Here is a 20940-nt window from a genome sequence, read left to right on the forward strand (position 1 = left end):
ACACTTATATCTGTCAACTGTAATGTAGCAGGCAGGCTGCCTCTTCCTAGAACAGTGGTCTCAACCTTCCTAATGTTGTGACCTTTAATAAAGTTTCTCACACTGTGGTGACCCCCAACCATAAAGATATTTTTGTTGCTACTTCATAACTATAATTTTGCTGCTGCTATGAATAGTAATGTAAATAATTTTGGAGGTAGAAGAGTTTTGCCAAAGGGGTCACAACGCATAGGTCGAGACTCACTGTCCTAGAAGGTTTTGTAAGTGAAGCTAATTATCATCACAAACTATTTCCAAGTACACACCTAGAAACCAGAGTGAGGAGAAAGAAACCTCAGCACCCATTTGGGGTCTTTTCAGCTCTGTTTTTAAGTTCCCAACTGACCCTCAAGCACTAGAATCTACTGAGTGGCACTGCTGCTGCACCAGGCTGCCTGGCACATCTGGAGTCTGCCTGCTTGAGCCTGCAGTTGTTGGCGGACCTTCATTATGAAACTGTCCTACAGTCCCAGGGACCAGCATGGTGTATTCTGTACACAGTACATACACAACAACAATGACACAATGAATCAGTGATGTACTGAAGGCAGAGAAGCATGAACGGTCACAGGCCTCACAGGCAGCTAGGAAAAGACAGGCCCTCTACTTAGAACGAGGGGCTATTCTCAAGCTAAACCCAGACTTTACTCAAGACCTCGAGCCTGCCCCCAGGCTCTGTGACAAGGGTTTCTCCTATTACACTCCTCGTGTAAAGAAGCTTCTTTGTTAGTCACTGCATGCCTATATGGTTCCATGTCAGTTTTGTGCACACATGTGTACATACAACACAATACACATATGGAGTTATTACTACCGAAGGTAGGAGGCTGTCCTTGATTGTTGTGACATTTGCTTTTCAATTCATATTTCATCCTTGTCAAACTTCCGTGCTTGTGTATAAAGACTCTCATTCACTTGTGAGGAGCTCTGCAACTCCAAAGCTTTAGGAATTCAAATGTTTCTACAAATCATTTCTTTCTGTTTATTTATTTTGAGACAGGGCATCACTACATACCAAGGCTAGCCTAGAACTTGCTCTCCCACTGCTCTAGCCCCCTGAGTGCTGGGACTGAATATGTATACAGACTACACACCAAGTTTTGATTCAATGGCAATCTCTGCACAAACATTTCTATAAGCCTGAAAGTTTGTATTATTTTAAGAAATAAATATGAATGTCTAGTTTCAGGATCAAATTATATACATACTTAGGGCCTTGTTATGGTCAGCCTGTACCCTGTCACAATACTGTTCCTTCCAGTTTTCCACTGCACCAGGAGTGAGTGAGGATCCCAGCTTGAGAAGGGCACTCTGGAGATGTTTTCTCCTCCATTTAGGTGAGTCGTATTCTAAATGTACAGAACTGATTAAGTATTTTCAGACTAGACACAGAATACTTTCTCTTCTTATTGTAGAATTCATTTTATTTATCTCTTGTTCAGCATGGAATCAACCTCTATTACATCTTACACTTCTGTCATGCAAGTGGCTCATAATGCCTGTGATATCCAACTAACATGTAACTAGGCTGCTTCTGTTGGAATGAATCCTTGGCAAGTATCCATGAGACCTAGGGAAGAATTTGCTACCTACTCAAGTCTTCTTGAGTATGTCTACCATATACCTCCTGATTGCCAGGGATCTGACTTCGAGCTGATCATAATTAAGGTAGCATATGAAAGCCACTTATACACAGTCATAGTTGTGAAGTAGGGAACAGGTCTGTAGGAAAATATCTTGAGAGGAACAATTCCATGGGGAAGTGTTTCCGATCAATTGGCTTTGTTGGATCACATTCTGATGCCCACTGATGGCCATCTTTTCCTGCAAAAGTCCGCCTCTTCCGTCCTCACAAGCAGCGCTTGCAACTACCTCCTGACGTGATATGATCCCCTTTTCTCTTTGCCAGCAGAGCAGAAGTGTGTCTTTGAGGAAACAGGAAACAGTTCCCTTGGCTAATGAAATACTAGTCCTATGAGCCTCAGAGTATATCTGAACACTTGTCCACCAGACTTTTCATTAGCTTATGATTTTCCCTTTCCTTCCTTTACACCCACTTAGCTGGTGGAATAGTTCTTGGCTCTACTTCAGTCAAAAGAAAAATGACGAATACTAACACTTCCTTCAGTGGGAGACTTGATGTAACACACTAGGGCATTTTTTTTTCCCAAAAGGAAATTATGCTTGTCAAGATAAGATGCCAAAAATCAACCTAGGAAGTGCCCCAAGGCTGAACAGTCTCAGAAATGGCCTGTTACCAGCTTGAGCTAGCAGGTGGGGAAGAAATGGCAAGCTTGGATAGCCCAAAATCGCACATTTAAAAAATAAAAAGAATTTTCCTCTTCTTTTATTTTGGGGAGCATTAGAGCTTCATGCAAGTCAAACGTACGTTCTACCGCCAAGTTATACCCAGTCCTACATATACCTTTGTCATAAGCTACTCCAAATGATTTGGGAAAGAAGGAGGTAAAGGTAATTAAATAATGCTATGTGGATTGAGCCTCCCCGCCCCCCGAAAGGAAACAGCACTCTTTATTTATGACAACAAACTATACACACATACAGTAGAATTCTGGCTATGAAAAAAATAATAAACACTTCAACAGAGTTATCTGAATGTCCTCAATATTCTTCCTCTGAAGTCAGTTATACAGCCAATGGCATATTCTCTGGAATGTGGAACAAAGGGTGATAAGTTATGGTTCATGGGCCTATCCAGGCTATCTCCTATCCTTATAAACAGGTTTTGTTGAGGGCTGGGGAAATTGTTCAGTTGGCAAAGTGACTGCCGTGAGGACCTAAGTTCAATTCCCCAAAACCCTTGTAAGAGACCAAACATGATGGTATCTGCTCATAATCCTGGCTCTGGAGAGGTGGAAATAAGTGGATTCCTGAGGCTTTCTGGCCAGATAGGCTAGCCTGACCCTCAGTCTCCAAGCTAATGAAAGAGAAGGGTCTCAAAAAAATAAATGATTCATGAGGAATGACTTCTGAGGTCTGCCTACGGCCTACACACACATAACCCCATACATAGGTTCAGATTCTCTTACACATACAGTCAAGTCAATAAAGTTTTATTGAAACACAGTTACACCCATTCATTTGTGAGAGCATTCATGCTCCAAAAGCAGAGCTGAGTCATCACAACAGAGAGTGCAAATCCCACAAACCACAGCGTATTGACCACCTGGACCTTTGCAGAGAAAAAATGCTAGTCACTCTATTTTAGAGTCTGTGTTCCTAACACATTGGTCAGCGTCCCCTTGACTGAAAATCAAGCAAAAAGCTTTCCAGCAAGATGCCCTGTTCCTTCTTCCTGCTACTGAAGAGAGATGAGCAGCAACCCTAGTCTGTGTCCTGATGCATGACAATGAAGCAGTGTGGTGCAACAACCAGCTGCCTGCTTTTCAGGGCTTGACTTCCCAGCGAATTCTATAGGAAGGCAGAGAATACTGCTAGTCAGTTTTGGGAGCATGCTGCAATAGATCTGGGGTTCTCAGAGCCTTTCTAGATGCATCCTACAACTGCATATCACAGAAGCTTCACAAAGAAATCTTTTACTAAGTGCAGCATGGGCTGCACATACAATGAAGATGTGGCTACATGAGGAGAGCTACTCATCAGGAATTATTGAGCTTTGCTTTCAGCAGTTTTAACTGAGACCAAAAGCTGAGTCCCAAATGGAGTAATTAGGTATTTTCCTATTGCATCAGAGCACATGTCTAAGTGACCTCCCGCTTTTCAGCCTGTTAAAACAAACATCTCAGTCACATGGCCACCTGCGGATTCTCCAAGCATTTAAAAAGTAAACATGTAGAACATGCCACATGACCCACTTGTAACCAGGATGGCCTGGCAAATGTCTCTCCCAGAATCTTACAAGGGCCCCTCAAGTCACCTTCGTCGTCAGTCCCCTTGCATGGATGGGAGAGATGGAGAGCGGGAGCTCTGCTGTCTAAGTGGGATGTATCTGGGTTTCAAAACAAGGCAGTAGGCAAGTTTGCCAGAACACATGAATTCTCTCTTCACTTCTTTTCATTGAGACCTCTTAGCCACTGTTTAACTAATTGTCTCTCTCTCTTTCTCTTTCTCTCTCTTTTTTAGGAGCTGTCCATCCCCATCATTCCTTCTACCTCACTTTAAACTCCTTTTTAGAGAAAACCAAACAAAACTGAAAGTCTCCCTTTTGAACAGTCCAGGCTGCCAATATTGTGACCATTTCAGTCTGTCTATGGAGTATGCAACAGAACACACAATGTGATGTTCCCTGTGTGCAGAGAATCTGTTTCATGTGAGGCCAGGTAATATCTGAAACTCTTGCTTCTCTTCTCTGCTGTTTAGTCAAATTCTCTTAGTACTTGTCTCCAGATGGGAACTTCTTGAATAAACCTGCTACAAGAAGAACATGAGACTTCACTTCTTCACGTGGATTCTCAAAAGTGACAAGGGCTTGAACAGTATGATGTCATAACACAGTATGCTGTGCGGGATGAGCTGAAAGAGGTAAGTTTAAGTTTCAACATACCTTCTTCTGGCTTCACTACTGGTAGGGAGTCTAAGAAGTAGTTAACTGGGCAACTGAAAGGCCACAGCCGAAAGATAAGGGGCCAAGATACCATAAACTAGATTATCAGGTTCTGAGTGACCGACTTCTGGGCCACCTAGGGGCAATTGAAAGAACCTGGTGGGCACTAAAAGAGCTATGCCTAAAATAATGTCAAAAGAAAATGAAGGAAAATGAGGGCTAGGTTATAATACAGGCTGGGACTGACCCTCAGGAGGGAAGTCAGAACCACATTCAAAGTTATCAGGGTCATAACAACCAAGAAGTTTAAGATGAAAACACTAAATTAAGGGTCAGCAAGATGGCTCAGTGGGTAAAGGTGCTCTCTGCACAGGCTGGTGACCTAGATCTATCTCAAGAGCCCATGTAAAGGCAGAAGGAGAGAACTAACTTTGCAAGGCTGTCATTTAACCTCACACACTGAGATACCGACAGAATAACTTAAAGGTATATAAACTAACAAGTGAGGGTCAAAGTGGTCCATGGTGAAGTTAGTTAGGACCTGAGTCAGTGAGGACCAGGTCTTAGAAGAAAGAGAAATGGCCACTCAAATCAGGGGCAAGGTTGGAGGCAGCCAGGACACCTTCTAAAGGACACACAGATGGTAAGGTGGGTTTCGTGTATATCTGCTGATCTTTTAGTCTACGACCTCTAGAAGGAGACACCACTCTTAGACTCTTTGCTGCTAGGGTAGGGGCAACACTGGGGCCATTAAGCTTACTCTGCAATGTGATAGCACTTGGTTGACAAACATCTGGAATGGAGCAGCCCCCTTGCTTGTCAGCTTAGGTTTTCACAAAGTAGAAGAGAAGCACTGAACTGACAGGCAACGGTGCCATTTATGGACAGCAAGGCAGCAGGCTAAGTACAGGCACACGAACACAAAGGGATGGAAGGAACTGGCCTGAAAGAGGAAAGGTAAATGAGCAGAACACGTGATTCCATGATGTGGCAACAAATGGCCAACCGTGACTCAGAAAGAGGTCCCCAAAGAGATGGAAGATGAAGATCAACGAGACCAAGACCATCCCTCCCATGGAGGTATGAGAGGCTACTGAAACCACCCCAATCAAATGATGAACCCCCAAGGAAAGCTGGGATGCGGAAAGAGGGTGGATTGGATTACATAAGCTAAGAGGCAGGATAGAAAGAATAGAAGAGACTTCCAGAGATCAGCTTCAGTTCTGGAGCAGATGCAGCTTCCATGGAGTGAGGCATTGTCAAGAACAGGCAGGCTGAGGGAGGGAAAAGAATTCCAGTGTTCAGTATCCTAAGTTGAAGGTGGCTTGGAGACATGAGGAGAGTAATGGGAAGAAGCTGGTGCCTGGAAGAGGGTATGTGGGCCACAGGCTCGGGAGCTCCAGGCACATTAGAGCTGTCTAAAGCAGGACTGGAGGGAGATCACATGTTGAAGCTAATGGAATGAGGAAGGAGAGAAGATGTGTGTCTAGGGACCCTGGCTCCAAAGCTTGCCCGGGGCTTCCTAAGGCCAAGCAAGAAGTTGGATATGCCATGGTACACATGAAGATGACTGATGCTTCTGTCATCCCCAGCGTCTCAGCTGTAATTGTTTTTCTGGGGCTCTAGCAAGCTCGCCATATTTCCAAGGCATGGTTAAAGTTGAGATCCAGTAGCCAGGATGTGTCTTCTATGCTCCTCAGTCATTTCCCTAACATCCTTTGGCTTTTGCTATCATTAAGAGCTCTTCAGTTCTACACTGTACCTGCATCTTTGCCTTGCTCCCTAATCTGCTCCTTTACTTAAGACACAGAATCCTCTGGGTCACACCAAGTATGGGCTTGCAGAGCAGGCTGATGCTACAGGCCTAAGATGGTGAGTGCTTCTGAAAAGGAAGGAAAACTAATTCAATAATCCTGGTCCTTTACTGTACTGTGTGTGGAAAACATCAGAAGCTTTATTAAAAGCATTGACAATACCAATTGAGAGTGAACAGTCTCACATTCCTATTGTCAATATGTCAATGGTGGTTCAGAGATAGCAATCCTCAATGAAAGACTAGTAAAAAGAAGAAAAAAAAAAGGCCCTGGAATTTAAATCACAAACCTCAAAGTTTAAAAACCAGTTGGAAAACTGACGTGACATATGATTGAAACAGGAAAGAGCTTCAAATCTTATCTGCTAGCATTGTAATTATTGTGTTTGCTACCTGTAGTGCTGTGGATAGAACTCCACACACAAGTCAAAAGCTAACAAACAAATGTTCTACGACTGAGCTACGTTTCTCATGCCTCTGTGTTTTCTTAGGTGTAAAAAGTAGTTCCTTGCTATTTTGTGAGAGAGGCCTCTTCAGTGACAATAGAGAAGACAAAATAAAACAAGGCTACAATGTCCTATGTAGATTTCACCCCAGTCTCTAGTCAGAGCTGAAAAATAACTAAGATGATCCTTCACACCACCGAGTGGAAGGATAAAATGGCCAATGCTAAGGGCAGAAATTAGGAGGTAGATGGCTCTGTTTACCACATCATTGGAAGTAGATGAGTCTGCTCACCCATCATAAAAAATAGATAGATCTGCTTACCCATCATAGGAAGTAGATAGATCTGCTTACCCCATCACAGTAGATCTATCTACTTCCTGTGATGGATAGGGGAAGGTGACAACAGAGCAGTCCATTGACTCTTAGGTCCTCAATGGGGTCCTCAGTGGGCAACAACCAGGGAAACCTGCAGGGAGATGCTGATATGTCATGAAGTGGAAGGGAGCAGCCAGGCCTTAGTGCGTACACTCTCTATTTTCTACAAAGAACATTTATTTGCAAGGAAAAGTCATTATTTGACAACAAAGTCATAGTGGGCACAGAGGAAAGAAAAAAACATTCATTTATGTCACAGTTATTGCTCAGATGAGTAGCCATTAGCAGCAAGAGGACAAAGTAGCAGATTCTACACAATGGTTCATTCAAAAATTTTCTGTGTGGTCACTTCTGTACACTCAAAATGGGCAAGAAGACAGGTGGCTCTCACTAGCCACTCAGTAATGTCAGCCTGCACTTTGCCATCCCGACTGACTACAATACAGGGGAAGGTTCTCTCCTATTGACATTGTCATCTCGCTGTTTCTTTTCTTCACTCTGTAAGTAAAAAGTTCCCCAATACATGATCTGCGGGCCTAATTCGTGTCTGGTTTTCATACTTTGAGGTTTGTCTTTATATTTTCAAATGCTTTGGATATGACACAAAATGAAACGTGTGTGTGTGTGTGTGTGTGCGTGTGTTTGTAGACATTGGGCTCCAGCTTGGTTCATTCCTTCTGTAGGTAGCACCTATGCTTCAAAGACCCTGCTGAAAGGCTGCAGTAGAGACTATGTGGATTAGGAAAGCTGAGAATATTCAGTACCTGGCACCTAGCTAGACTCTGCCACCCTCCACTCTCAATCACCTCTTTTGTCCCTCTGGCTACACACAAAACCACCCAGGATTACACGATACTGATATCTGGCTCCTCAAGTTAGAAGTTAGAAGCTTCAGTTTGGTGGCTTTGGGATACAGCCTCAGAGTTGGGTATAGACAAGCATCCCAAGCGAAGCAGATATAAAGCCAGAATTTAGAACTACAGTTGGATCCACCGCCTCTCACTTAGGAGGCCTGAGTTTTCCAATACAGTCATCTGGTTTCACTCTCCAGAAAACCTGGAAGGCTCAGACTGGAAGTTCCTAGTCCTGTGTCAAAGCTCACCCCACTCTTGCTGCTAACCGGCTGCCATGTTTGACAGAACCTGTCTCTCCCAACTCACATTAGGAAAGAGCTGGTAGGGACCCACTGCCTCTCCAGGTCACAATAGTCTCTTCTGGGGCTGGAGAGATGGTTCAGTAATTATGAGCCCCCCATTTGATTCAGCACCCACATGGTGGCTTACAACCGTCTGTTACTCCAGTCTCGGTATCAGTTCCAACGGCTACTGTAGGTACCAGGCATGTTCCTGGTGCATACACATATATACAGGCAAATAAAATTAAGTTTAAAATGTGTCTCTTCCATGGGTAAATGTCCATTCTAACAGAAATGCTCTCTGTAAAGAGCTTCTAATCACTGTTGCTGTGAGTCAATGCCTCTTTGAGGAGAAAGCCATGATTTGGTGACTACTGAAGAAACTGCATAAGGGAGATGTTCTCAAGGTTTATTTATCCATTCTCTTCCCCAGCCCATACAATGCTGGCTTATCTTTCCTGAGCCCCTGGGTCCTCTAACTACCTCGCCATATTTTCTTCTAACACCTCAATTTATGACATAACGCTCCAACCTATTTCTGGTCAGCAATCTTAGCTTCCCAATTCTTTTGTCCTTAATTCCCTCTCAGAGTCGTCTGATCAGTCCCCCAACCATATATCCATTCAATTATTTGATGGAGCCTTCGACCATGCAGTTACTCTTCTAAGTGTGGACATTCTATCTTCCTTTCCTATGAGCCTTCTGGCACATTTTTCTGCTTCCACGATCACCTTCTTCACATACAATCCATTCTCTGAGCTCTGATATAATAAGCCATTTTCTATGTCACCACCATTTTGCAGGCACTATATTAATGCACCTGAAAGCAAGCCAGCTGACACTACTGACTTCGCAGAGCTCATGAACTCATGCGGAGGAAGAGGCAAGCCTTGGGCATACTTAGTTACGCAGCAGCCAAGCACACAGTGAGTGCTGACATGTTGGCAAAAAAGAATTGCAAATGTTCTGGATGGCAATGTCTGGTATAAGCACTGCTTAATAAGAGTGTCTCCCACAGAATGAATATCTGATTCATGATTAAGCAGATTATTAGATCAGATGCCAATCACCAGGCTGGATGGCACTATTATCATCATTATAGCTATAAATGATGCTTCAGGACTTTCATGGTGAACAACTCAGTTTCAAATTGGTCTTCCAGGGATTTTTACTTTGATTCGATTTATACTTCAGGAAAAAAATTTTAAATTATGTTTGCATTTTCATAAAGTTCCGTTCTCTAACAACAAATTGGTATGGGAGGTCCTTCTGTCTATGTGTTGCTTTTATTGGTAAATGAATAAAGAACTGCTTTGAACCTATGACAGGGAAGAACAGAACTAGGCAGGGCAAGCTAGGCTGCATGCTGGGAGAAAGAAGGACAGAGTCAGAGAGAAGCCATGGATCTGCTGGAGACAGATATTGGAAACTTTACCCAGTAAGCCACAGCCATGTGGTGATATAAAGATTAATAGAAATGGGTTAAGTTAATATAAGAGTTAGCCAATAAGAAGCTAGAGCTAATGGGCCAAGCAGTGATTTAATTAATACAGTTTCTGTGTGATTATTTTCAGGTCTAAGTTAGCTGGGTGGCTGGGAACCAACAAGCGGCTCCTTCCTCTAACAAATCCAACATAGCTTCTGTGGGATAGAAAAATAGCATGATGGTCAAAATCCACAGGTACATCATGGCTTCTCCTTACATAAAGAATAAGCAAAACAACCAATAATCATTCAGGGTGTGGTCAGACAATCCATGTGTTCTAGATACCAAGTTTTCCAGCAAATATAGTAACTGAGAATGCAAGAATGCTGCATCCCAAAGTCTCAGCTTGGTTTCTATGGCTGTGATAAACACCATGATCAAAAGCAACAGAGGGGAGGAACGGGTTTATTCTAGCTTACAGTTCCTAGTGCATCGTCTAGAGAAATCAGGGCAGGAACTCAAGCAGGAACCTGGAGGCAGGAACTGCAGCAGAGGCCATGGAGGAGCACTGGTTTCTGACTTGCTCTTCATAGTCTTATATATGAGTTTTTATAGCACTCAGGACTACTGGCCCAGGTATTATACCTCCCACAGTAAACGGGGCCCTCCCATATCAATTACCAAGCTAGTGGGGTTCTCAGGTGAGGCTCCTTCTTCCGAAATGATTCTAGCCTGGGTCAAGTTGATATCAAACTAGCCAGCAAGCTTACCAAGGCTTCCCTGCCTCTTCATCACTTGGAAGCTGATTTGCTAGACAAAGCAAAGGAAATGGGCTCATTTCCTTCCCATTAAAACTGTTTACAACAATCTAAGCACCGGGTAGGTATTCTAACCCACACATCTGACATGCCTGGAAGTATTTGTTTTAGAATCTGGGTTAGAGATGCTTAACTAGTCAAATCTATGGAAGTAATCCCCAATCTAAGCCCCTTTGGAGTTCAAAAGCACTTCAGAGAAGGGAAACGACCCATGGGCAGAAGCCTCTTCCATGCAGGAAGATGGTTCTATTACTTCTTGGCTTTAAAGCATTCCTTAAGTACACGGTATGTGATAATGTGTCTCTGGAAGGATTCACAGTTATGGCGTTAAAGCTCTGATGTCTACAGCACTTTAACAACCCAGCAAGTAATATAGGACAACGTGTATGCAGCCTGTGTACCACACTGCTATTATCTTTGTTTCTATAAACTTCTATTAAGTTTTTTTTTTTTTTTTTTTAGGGTTAAAGAAGGTAGGGACAACTGAATTTATTTACCTGTTTCCCACTTGCTAAACAACAGTGTTTGATGGCCATGAAATAATTTACAGCTGAGCCAAAAAGAAAAGAAAAAGTCAAGGAAGAACAAAAGTGTGAGAGTAACGTTTTGGAAGTGGATAAAACTAGTGCAGGTGAGTTTTGCTCATCAGCACCTTGGCGTTCTGTGAACTTTTTATTTAAATTGCCATCAGCCATCTTACTTATTTTCCCATTGTTGAGATCCTGTCCCTGTACTAAATCCAACACTCAGCAAGGCTGAGGCCGGGAGCCCATCATGTAGACATGGAATCTGGACCTTCCCAAGCCCTGTTGACACCCACAGCCTTGTACCAGCGTGCAGAGGCCAATCTGCACAGTGCCCAGGAGGAGTGGGGGAGGGGGTGAAAAAAGAATGGAGAAAACTAAATTTCTCTGACCCCCAGGTAAGCTGCTGTATAGTTCTAAAAACTGATCAAAAGCAGCGTGCCTCCTCCCTGACCCCAAATAAGCCCTGGTGTCATCCCATTTGTGGAAAAGCTTGAAAACTGTTCGGTGCCAGTTATTGCTGCCTCTCTTGATAAGCCCGAGACTCATTTTTATTATGATCCCACGGCTGTGACCTGGAAGGTCAGACATGACCACGGAGGCTTGATAACTCCACTACTTTCTACATCTAATTTAGCACCTACTGTAAAAACTCATTTCGAGCAGCAATGCAGCCATCCCTGATCTCTCCCTCACACCTATCACTCCAATAATACGGAGTCTAAATTCAGTTCAGGGGTGGCTGGGCTTTCTGACCTAGCTTCTCTTCAAGTACTATGCCAAAAAATAGAGTTATTTTTTTCTCTATTTTAAACATACACATTTTCTTTTATCTTTGGCCTTTATGACAAAGGAGCCTTTATTTGATAACCAGAGGACAATTTAATAGACAGCTCAGCCCTTTCCTTCTCTTGTTTTCATGTCAATTCAGAAGTCAGACCATGATTTTTGTGTTGTAGAGCAGGACTCCTCCACAGAGGTCCACTGGATGTAAATTCTCAGGCTGCCACGGGGAAGGGCTCAGACGTGTGTGTGTGTGTGTGTGTGTGTGTGTGTGTGTGTGTGTGTGTGTGTGTGTATGTTAGGAATAGGGGCAGGGAAAGTACAAAACGATCTGCAAGCTTTAACCATAGCTTCAGGGGGTCAAGGGCATGGCACCGAGGGCTGCACCACACTGGCAGGAGAGTTTGCACAGAGACAGAAAGACAGGTGTGGAAGGGGCCAGGCTGGGACCTCCCACCAGGTCAAACCACTTCCTGTATTGCAGAAATTGGGCCAAGGCCCTCAAGCATGCACTTTGCTGTGGAACACAGTCTGTCTGGTTCATCTGATAATGTCTCTACCACATCAGCACCGCCATATTAAGTACCACCCCCAGGGCAGGGATCTGTAGAGAGCATATTCAAGCTATGAGTAAACCAAGCAGTGTGTAACCCAGACCTCAGGTCGAGGAGGCTGCCTCAGCACAGGCTACTTTGTATATATTATTTGCTTTCAGCAACTATTTTCCCTGACACCCCCAAAACATTTATTATTTTCAATTTTTTTCTGGTTGTTGTTCAAAATCACTATATATTACCACTTAGATGTTGTATGAATTCTGTTCAAACTTTGGATATCAACTTCTCAGACATAAGATTTACATGTTCCCTAGTATACCTATCTTTTCATTTCATTGACTCTTGCTGTGTAGAGCATATTGTTCAATATTGTGCCTTTTTAGTTTCGAAGCCCAAGTTTCTGTGGGCTATTAAAAACGGAACTGCCAAGCCATTATGAAGAGGCCTCCTGCCTGTGGCTCACCCGGAGCTGTGGCCTTACCTCTCAGTCTTTCCAGGTACTCGGGGTTAGGTGAGATCACGGTTTCAGTTAGAGTCTTTTGCATATGGGAATCGAATTCTCTCACTGCTACTTAACAGACAGATTGCCCCTTTCCCATTTGTCTCCCAGTGCCAGGTCGAGAAAGAGTCTGCCATATGCTTGGGATTATTTTTCAACTCTGTCTGATTCATCTCTGAGTCTGCTTTTATGTCAGCATGGTAGTGTTGTTATTAATAAAACTTTATAGTGAAATTTAAAAACAGAATATATGATGCCTTTATCTTTCGAGAATTGCTTTGGCTATTCAGGGTCTTCGTGATTCTACATAAATTGTTAAATGAGTTTTTCCATTTTTGTAAAGAATATATCATTGGGATTTTAACAAGCGTTTTGTTGAATCTGTGTCTGATAGATTTGAATCTTTGGAGAATATGATCATTTTAATAATATTCTTTTGGCTCATGAACACTAAATTCTTGCACTTCTTCATTTTCTTCTATTGATGTTTAAAATAGATTTTTCCTACCAAGAGCTTTCACTTCTCCGGCTAAGTTTATTGTTGTCTATTTTTGGTGCTACTACAAAAAGAGACTTACTTTGATATATTCTTCAACTTGGTCAGTATTTTCATATGGAATTGCAAGTGGTTTTTTAAAAGTTGATTTTGCAACTTCAGTGAATTTGTTTTCTGCTTTTAGCACATAGGGTAATATCATCCTTAACAAAGATTTTTGATGCCTGTCTTATTTTAAACCTTTATTCATTTTTACTGTTTCATCATTCATCATCATTTTCAGTAACACAGACAATGACAGAAGAAAACATCTTTGTCATGAACCAGCTATTGAGGAAAAGGCTTTCATTTTTTTGTTATGATACATTTTTGATAAGTAGCTTTTATTATATTGATTACTTTTTTGAACTCCTAAATTGTTGGCAGTTTTGCAGTCGTTGTTTTGTGTTTTTTAATCAAGAAAAAAATTAGAATTTGTTCAATGCTTTTTCTTTGTTATCTGAGATGATCATGTTCTTTTTATTTTTTTTCACTACTGTATAGATCACAATCATTAAGTTACAACTATTAATCCAGCTTTGCATACCAGGGTTAAGTCCCATTGGATCATGATGTTCAACTGTTCTAAAGTGCTTTGAATTTGGTCTGACAATATTTAATTGAAGATTTTTCACGCCAATGCTAATTCAATATAATGGCCCATGGTTTTCTTGTGGTAACTGTTCATGATTTAGATATCAATATAATGTTAGTCTTGTGAAATACCAATTTTTAAAAATGGAGTTGGAGCTGGATATGGTATCAAAGACTCAGGACATGCTAGGCAAGCACACTACAAGTGAGCTAAACCCCAGCCCTCCCCTTTTATCTTCTGGAAGAAGGTTCTTTTAAAGCTCTCTGGCTGGCTCTTATTTGATCTGTCTGCTCTTAAGGTCTGGCACACAGCTGTCTCCTTTAGCATCCTGGAGGTCTGCTCACCTCTTATCTGTGCTAAGCCTTATGCTTCCTTTATCCTGTGTCCTCATCCTTCACTTAGTCTCTTATTTGATGATGCCCAGACTGCCTTTAAAAGCTTTCTGAAAACTGTGTAAAATCCTAGACTGGAAAGCATTTTTCTTTAGTGCTGGTCATCTGAGTGTTCTTTGGGTGCTGTCCAGAAGCCTGAACCACTCTGACTCCCCGACCCTCGCAGCATGAACTGTGCTTGTCCCTTATCTTGGTTTAGTTAGGTCTGCCACAGATTCATGATTCAGGCCTCTGGTGCCCATTTTTTGACTGGCAAAGCATGTTCGTCAGTCACTGGAAGTATTTTTGAATTATTTCATTATTTTTCTCTGCAGTCTTTTTAGAATTGTTGTTAGTGTTCAATTCTCACAGACTGCTCTCTATCTTCACGTTCTCAAAATATTTTCTATGTAATTTCATTTATTTTCTAGGTATATGCTCTACTTTATTCAAATACATATTTTCCTCTTTTGTCACGTTAGTAATTTCTAAAAGAAATTCTAAAGAATTTCCCTTTGTCGTCTAAAGCATTATGTTAAATGGCACCCTGATCTTGCTTCATGCGTTCAATACTGATGGTATCCAAACTGCCTAGGCTCCCCCTGAGAACGTGAATCCAAAGACAAACATATAGGCATCCTCCTGAATATTAACCTTCATCAGGCGACGAAAGGAGACAGAGACCCACATTGGAGCACTGAACAGAAATCTCAAGGTCCAAATCAGGAGCAGAAGGAGGGGGAGCATGAGCAAGGAACTCAGGACCGCGAGGGGTACACCCACACACTGAGACAATGGGGATGATCTTTCGGGAATTCACCAAGACCAGCTAGCCTGGGTCTGAAAAAGCATGGGATAAAACCGGACTTACATAGCGGACAATGAGGACTACTGAGAACTCAAGAACAGTGGCAATGGGTTTTTGATCCTACTGCGCATACTGGCTTTGGGGGATGCTCAACTTGCTGAACCTGGATGAAGGTGGGCAGTCCTTGGACTTCCCACAGGTCGGGGAACCCTGATTGCTCTTCAAGCTGACGAGGGAGAGGGACTTGATGGGGGAGGGGGAGGGAGGTGGGAGGCGGTAGCGGGGAGGGGGCAGAAATCCTTAATAAATAAATAAAATTTAAAAAAAAAATACTGATGGTAGATCCTAGACTTTGTTGTTGTTGTTCACCCAGAATCTTGCTTGTTCTTCCTTTATCCCAATGACTCTGGTCTGTGGACACAGGGCATTTTCTTAACTTTCCTGAGATATCTCACAGTCCATGAATGACAGTCTTTTAAAGTAAGGGACAGAAAAAAAGTACCGTAACTTTTAAAGTAAGGGATAGAAAAAAAAAAGTACCATAACTGAAAATTCAAAGCCAGGCCCGAGCTTGGTATGAACTTCTCTATGGAGTGATAAACCAGAGGCTTAACTCTAGAACTCTGTAAGTGAGGTTTCTTAGTGCTGGGCTGGCCAGCTTTCCCAAAGAGACCCCTTCAATCTCTCCTCAAGAAGGCAAAGCCTTCTTCTATAGCTACTGCCAGTATTCTACTTGCTGGACAAAACCAGTATTCCATGTCCAGGTACTGACTGGATCCTGCTTGTCTTCAACCACACCAGTGTCCTTCCATACAGTTTTTACTGTCACCTCAATGTACAAGCCACAAGCTTTCAGTCGGGACCAGGGAAGGGGTGTCACCTGGAAGTCTGAGATGGAGGGAGGAGGAAGAGGAGAAGAAGACTCTAACTCCTTCATGGTTTAAGCAGTTTTTCTGATAGCAATGTTCTCTTCCTGCCTCATTTTCTCTTACAGAAAAACCAGCTGACTCCCTGACACTTAAATCATCTCCAGCATGGAACTGTTTTTCAGCATTGGTGGTGAGTTGGTTCTAAGAGCCCCAAGGACACAAAGAACTGTGGATGTTCAAGACCCTCATATAAAATGCTTTAGCAAGCACACTGAGCCTATTTAGCCTACACATATCCTCTGGTATACTTTTAAAAGAATTTTCTCTAGTTTACTTACAACACTAATGCAGTGTAAGTCCTTGTTAAGCAGCTGTCATTATGCTTAACATTTCTCTCTCTCCTCTCTCTCCTCTCTCTCTCCTCTCTCTCTCTCTCTCTCTCTCTCTCTCTCTCTCTCTCTCTAGTTTTTTGAGACAGGGTTTCTCTGTAAAACAGCCTAGCTGTCCAAGAACTCACTCTGTAGACCAGGCTGGCCTCAAACTCACAGAGATCCTCCTGCTTTTGCCTCCCGAGTGCTGGGATTAAAGGTGTGCATCACCGCTGCCTGGGATTGATGACAAGGACAAATGCTGGCTTGATACAGAGGTATTTCGTTCCCTAAATGGCCTTTCCATGGATGGCTGAATTTGTGGATGGGAAACCCATGGACAGGGGCCTACGGTGTATGAGCTTCTCTGGGTCAGTCAACTCTGGTCAAGTGCTCATCTGCTTTCCAGCTGTCACAGTAATGTTGATTCTAAATTATCCTTATGGGTTAATAATATATGCAATAAACCTTACTCTGCAGTTTGGAAGTTTTTATAAAAGCATAAAACCAGAGGCCCATGATAGAACCAAACATGAACGGAGAAAAAAATGTCAGCGTAATGATACTTAATGATATTCTGCTATACTCATAGATTAGTGACTACCACCAATGTCAGCAGAGAGCCTTCATCTAGTAATTGATGGAAACAGATGTGGAGACCCACAACCAAACATTAGGCTGAGTTCAGGGAATCATGCTCAAGAGAGGGAGGAAAGCTTGTAGGAGCCAGAGGGGTCAAAAACAGCACAAGAAAACCCACAGAAACAACTAATCTGGTTTATAGGAATTCACAGAGTCTGAACCAACACCAGGAAACCTGCGTGGGAACGACCTAGACCCTCTACATATATGTGACAGTTATGTAGCTTGATCTACTGGCGGGACTTCTAAGAATGAGAGCAAGGGCTGTTCCTAACCCTTTGACTGACTCTTGGGACCCTATTCCTCATACTAGACTGCCTTGCCCAGTCCTAATACAATGGGAGGTGCTTAGTCTTACCACAACTTGGTATGCCATGTTTTGCTAATACCCATGGGAGGCCTGTCCCTTTCTGAACAGAAACAGAGGAAGAATAGATGGGAGGGAGTGGAGGTGAGGTGAAGGGCATGGCAGGAGAGAAGGGAGGGGAAAATATGGTTGAAATGTAAAATAATAAAAAAATAAAAAAATCAGATCTTTTTTTGTTCATTGAAGAATACTTTTTAAGCTCATAGTTCATACATGCACAAGGAACTCACGAGTTCCTTTAAAAATATCCAATATAGAACAAAATGAGAATCCAGCATTGTATAAATACTGTGAGATAAAAGTGGAGAAACTTAGGATGAAGCTAAAAATCTTATTTTACATACACTTTATTCTGCAGAAGAACCAAGCTCATAACCTACAAGGAGCAGTTTTTACGAGTAAAAGGAGCATCCTGGTAGGGAAATGGTGTATTTTTCTGTTTGATTCCAGAACCAGCTGGAACTTACATGGAAATGTTCTCCCATTTCTTTATATTAGTTTTCCCTAAAATAACAAGTTCAAAGAAGCAAAAAGCCACTTGAGAGTATACTTTGTGATTTCACAGATACCAGAGGTTGAGAGTTAGGGCAGGAAAGATATTTAAGATGGAAGGGAAGTATTTCTGCCCCCAACAGCATGCAGCCCACACCAATTTCCATGCAGTGAGTCTCAAAGTACATCAGGAGAAACACTTCAGACACAACCTGTGAATTCTCCTTCAAGCAGAGATTTTTATCATCCGTAAGTCTACCTAGCTTCTCTCAACCCATACAGGTTTTGATCTGCAGTTTTGAGCATGAAGGGTCCACGCGTATTGCTAACTGCCAAGTAAACAACAGGCACTTCATGAGATAAATTCTGCCCTTTCTAACTTAAGTGTACCTTCTCTGCCCCGAAACTCGAAATCTGAGCTATTTTATTTATTTTAAAGATAGGCTCAGGGTTAAAAACTCTTAAAGAATAATCTAAAAGTTTAGAATGGACTGGAATTAAAGTAAAAAATGTCTCAGACTATATGACTGTAGCAGTTTAAGTAGTCAGAAAGAGGGAAACGGGACATAATCATTAGACATACGTGGGATTAAAAGCTTTCACTCAAACAAGGTAAATGTTTATTAAACTAATTATTAAAGGATGGAGGGTTCATTACACAGATTGTTCAGAGAAAGAGAAAGACTATCTCTTTTTGACTAGGAGGGAAGAAAAGACAGGGGAGGGGTGAAATATTCCGGAGAAAGATGGGGGACGGGGCACAAACACATGCAAGAGTGAGCATGTGAGAACATAGTAAAATGTTGGAATACAAAAACTGATTCACCTCGGGGAAGTGTAGCTGGAGTCCCTTTACCATACCTAAGTCTTTTCTTCAGGTCTAAACACATTTTTAGGGAGTTAAAAATAAGACCAGTGAGACGGCTCGGCAGGCAACATGTCTGTCTTCAAGCCAGGCAACCTGAGTGCTGTCCTCGAACCTATGTGGTGGGTGGAGAGAACACCTCTGGCAAGTCTTCCATGGACCCTCACCTCACACATGTGCCCATACACATACACACCCATGCACACGGAATAAACTAAAGCTATGAAGTTTTAGAAAAAGAACTTAAAACCGCACAGCAAATGCCCTAAGAGGACATACTTTAAATGTCAGCATTTTATTTTCTAAAATTATGAATTTCTGGAATGAATATTTCCCTTGCTTTTTATAACAGCAAAGATCAAGAGAGCAGAAAGAATACAGCTGCAGTCCCAGGATTTCTACTTCACTGTGAGGCAAACCAACTTAGTGACACTCAGTCCAGCGAACTGGACTGCCACACAGAAATGCTAGGTTCCTGCAAAGATGACACCAGGCAGGACACACAGAAAGCAGAGCCCACGCTGTTCTGTCACACACTGACCTCACAAAATGGAAGCTTTTCCAGAACCCCTCCTAAACCCTGTTTCACAATGCACTGCTTGAGGGTACCTTGCTGTGAGTAGTAAAACTAAGGAGTCAGGACACGTGTACAAAATGACAAGACTCGCACATTGAACATAATCAGCAAAATACACTTTTATCCATTTGAATGCTTATTCACTTGGGTTTGGTTCTCTTGTCCTTAATTATGAAACAAAGAAAATTCTTAGGAGCAAGAGTTAGACGTGAGCTTCGTGCTACACTACCAAATCATTCCTGCTACCCTGGATGCACAGTTAACATCAGTTCTAGTTCTTGAAACCACAATTCTAATTCCCCTGAAAGAGAAGAAATATGGAATTATTATTGAACCACACTTATCATAGAGAAAGAAATAGAAGACCAAAACCAGAAGACAGCACCATAAGGTTCTTTTTCCTTAGAAGTTAGTCCAAAGAGTCTCATCTCTTATAAAACCATTATTAAGGTAATAAAAATGAGTTAAAATTGAATATTATAATTTTAATAAATCAGGTTCATATAAATGACACAGAAGAATTATGTAGATCCTTGCAATTTTTTGGAACTTGTATAAAAGAAGGCATATAATCCCCCATGAAAAGAAAAAAAACCTAGACAGAAATAGAATAAAAATGACTTTTCAAAGTCCAGGATTTATATTCTCCATATAAATCCAGTCAGACATTCTCCATCTTAACACCCTCTAGCACGCAACATCTAACATGGAAAAACCACTGTAATCATATTTTTTCTTACAGTCATAGTAATTAAAAATTTCTAAATGCAGGATAAAAGTTAATGCCAAAATTAAAAAGTTTGAAGGAACAAACTGAACACATTATGTAGGTTTTGTTTGTGTCACATGGTCTTCTGTAAGATCATCATAAATCATAAAGGAACGTTACTCTCAGTGAGGTAAAATCATACCCACTCTTCATTATCCCAGATTTAGATAAAAAAAAACTTGATTGGTGGTTCTAAGACTAAAGATGCTCAAGCAGAGACATCCCTGTTTTGATTTTTTATTTTCGTTTGTTTTTTTTTTAAGCTGGGTATGATTAACAGGCGGTCTTTTGAACATCTGTAAACAAAGTTCTGCGTTTACAAGTCTGCTGCTCCTTAGCATCGTGAACACAGACTATCACAGCAGCAGGGCTTGTGCAGGACCTAGTCTCCAATGCAGTGAGTATCCTGTCACTCCCACAGCTGATTGACAAGGCCATAGAGCTTATCCTCTCAGATCAGGACCTAACCAAAGGGTGGGAAGGTAGGCAAGAGGTCTAGGATGACGGACAGAAAACTGAGGTGGTCACAATGAGCATGCTCAGGGAAAGGTTGGCATCTGGAGAGCATGGTCGGACTGAAAGGAATGAGGAATCTATGATTTTAAACACTGTTGTGTTCTTACGAGTGTTTTGTCTGCATATGTGTCTGTGTACCTCACGTGTGTCTACTGACCAGAAGAGCGGCGTGTCACATGCCCTGAAACTGAAGCTGCCATGTGTGTGCTGGGAATGGAAGCCAAG

The 20940-nt window shown here is 42.1% G+C and overlaps 1 protein-coding gene across 3 annotated transcripts in view; it reads right to left on the reverse strand.

Annotated features, from left to right (window-relative positions):
* The window catches only part of Cdkal1 (CDK5 regulatory subunit associated protein 1 like 1), a 549403-nt gene that overhangs the window by 142130 nt on the left and 386333 nt on the right, over nucleotides 1–20940 (reverse strand). The window lies entirely within an intron of this gene.

Source organism: Microtus ochrogaster, chromosome 16 (genome assembly GCF_000317375.1).
Source record: "Microtus ochrogaster isolate Prairie Vole_2 chromosome 16, MicOch1.0, whole genome shotgun sequence".
Lineage (NCBI taxonomy): Eukaryota > Metazoa > Chordata > Mammalia > Rodentia > Cricetidae > Microtus > Microtus ochrogaster.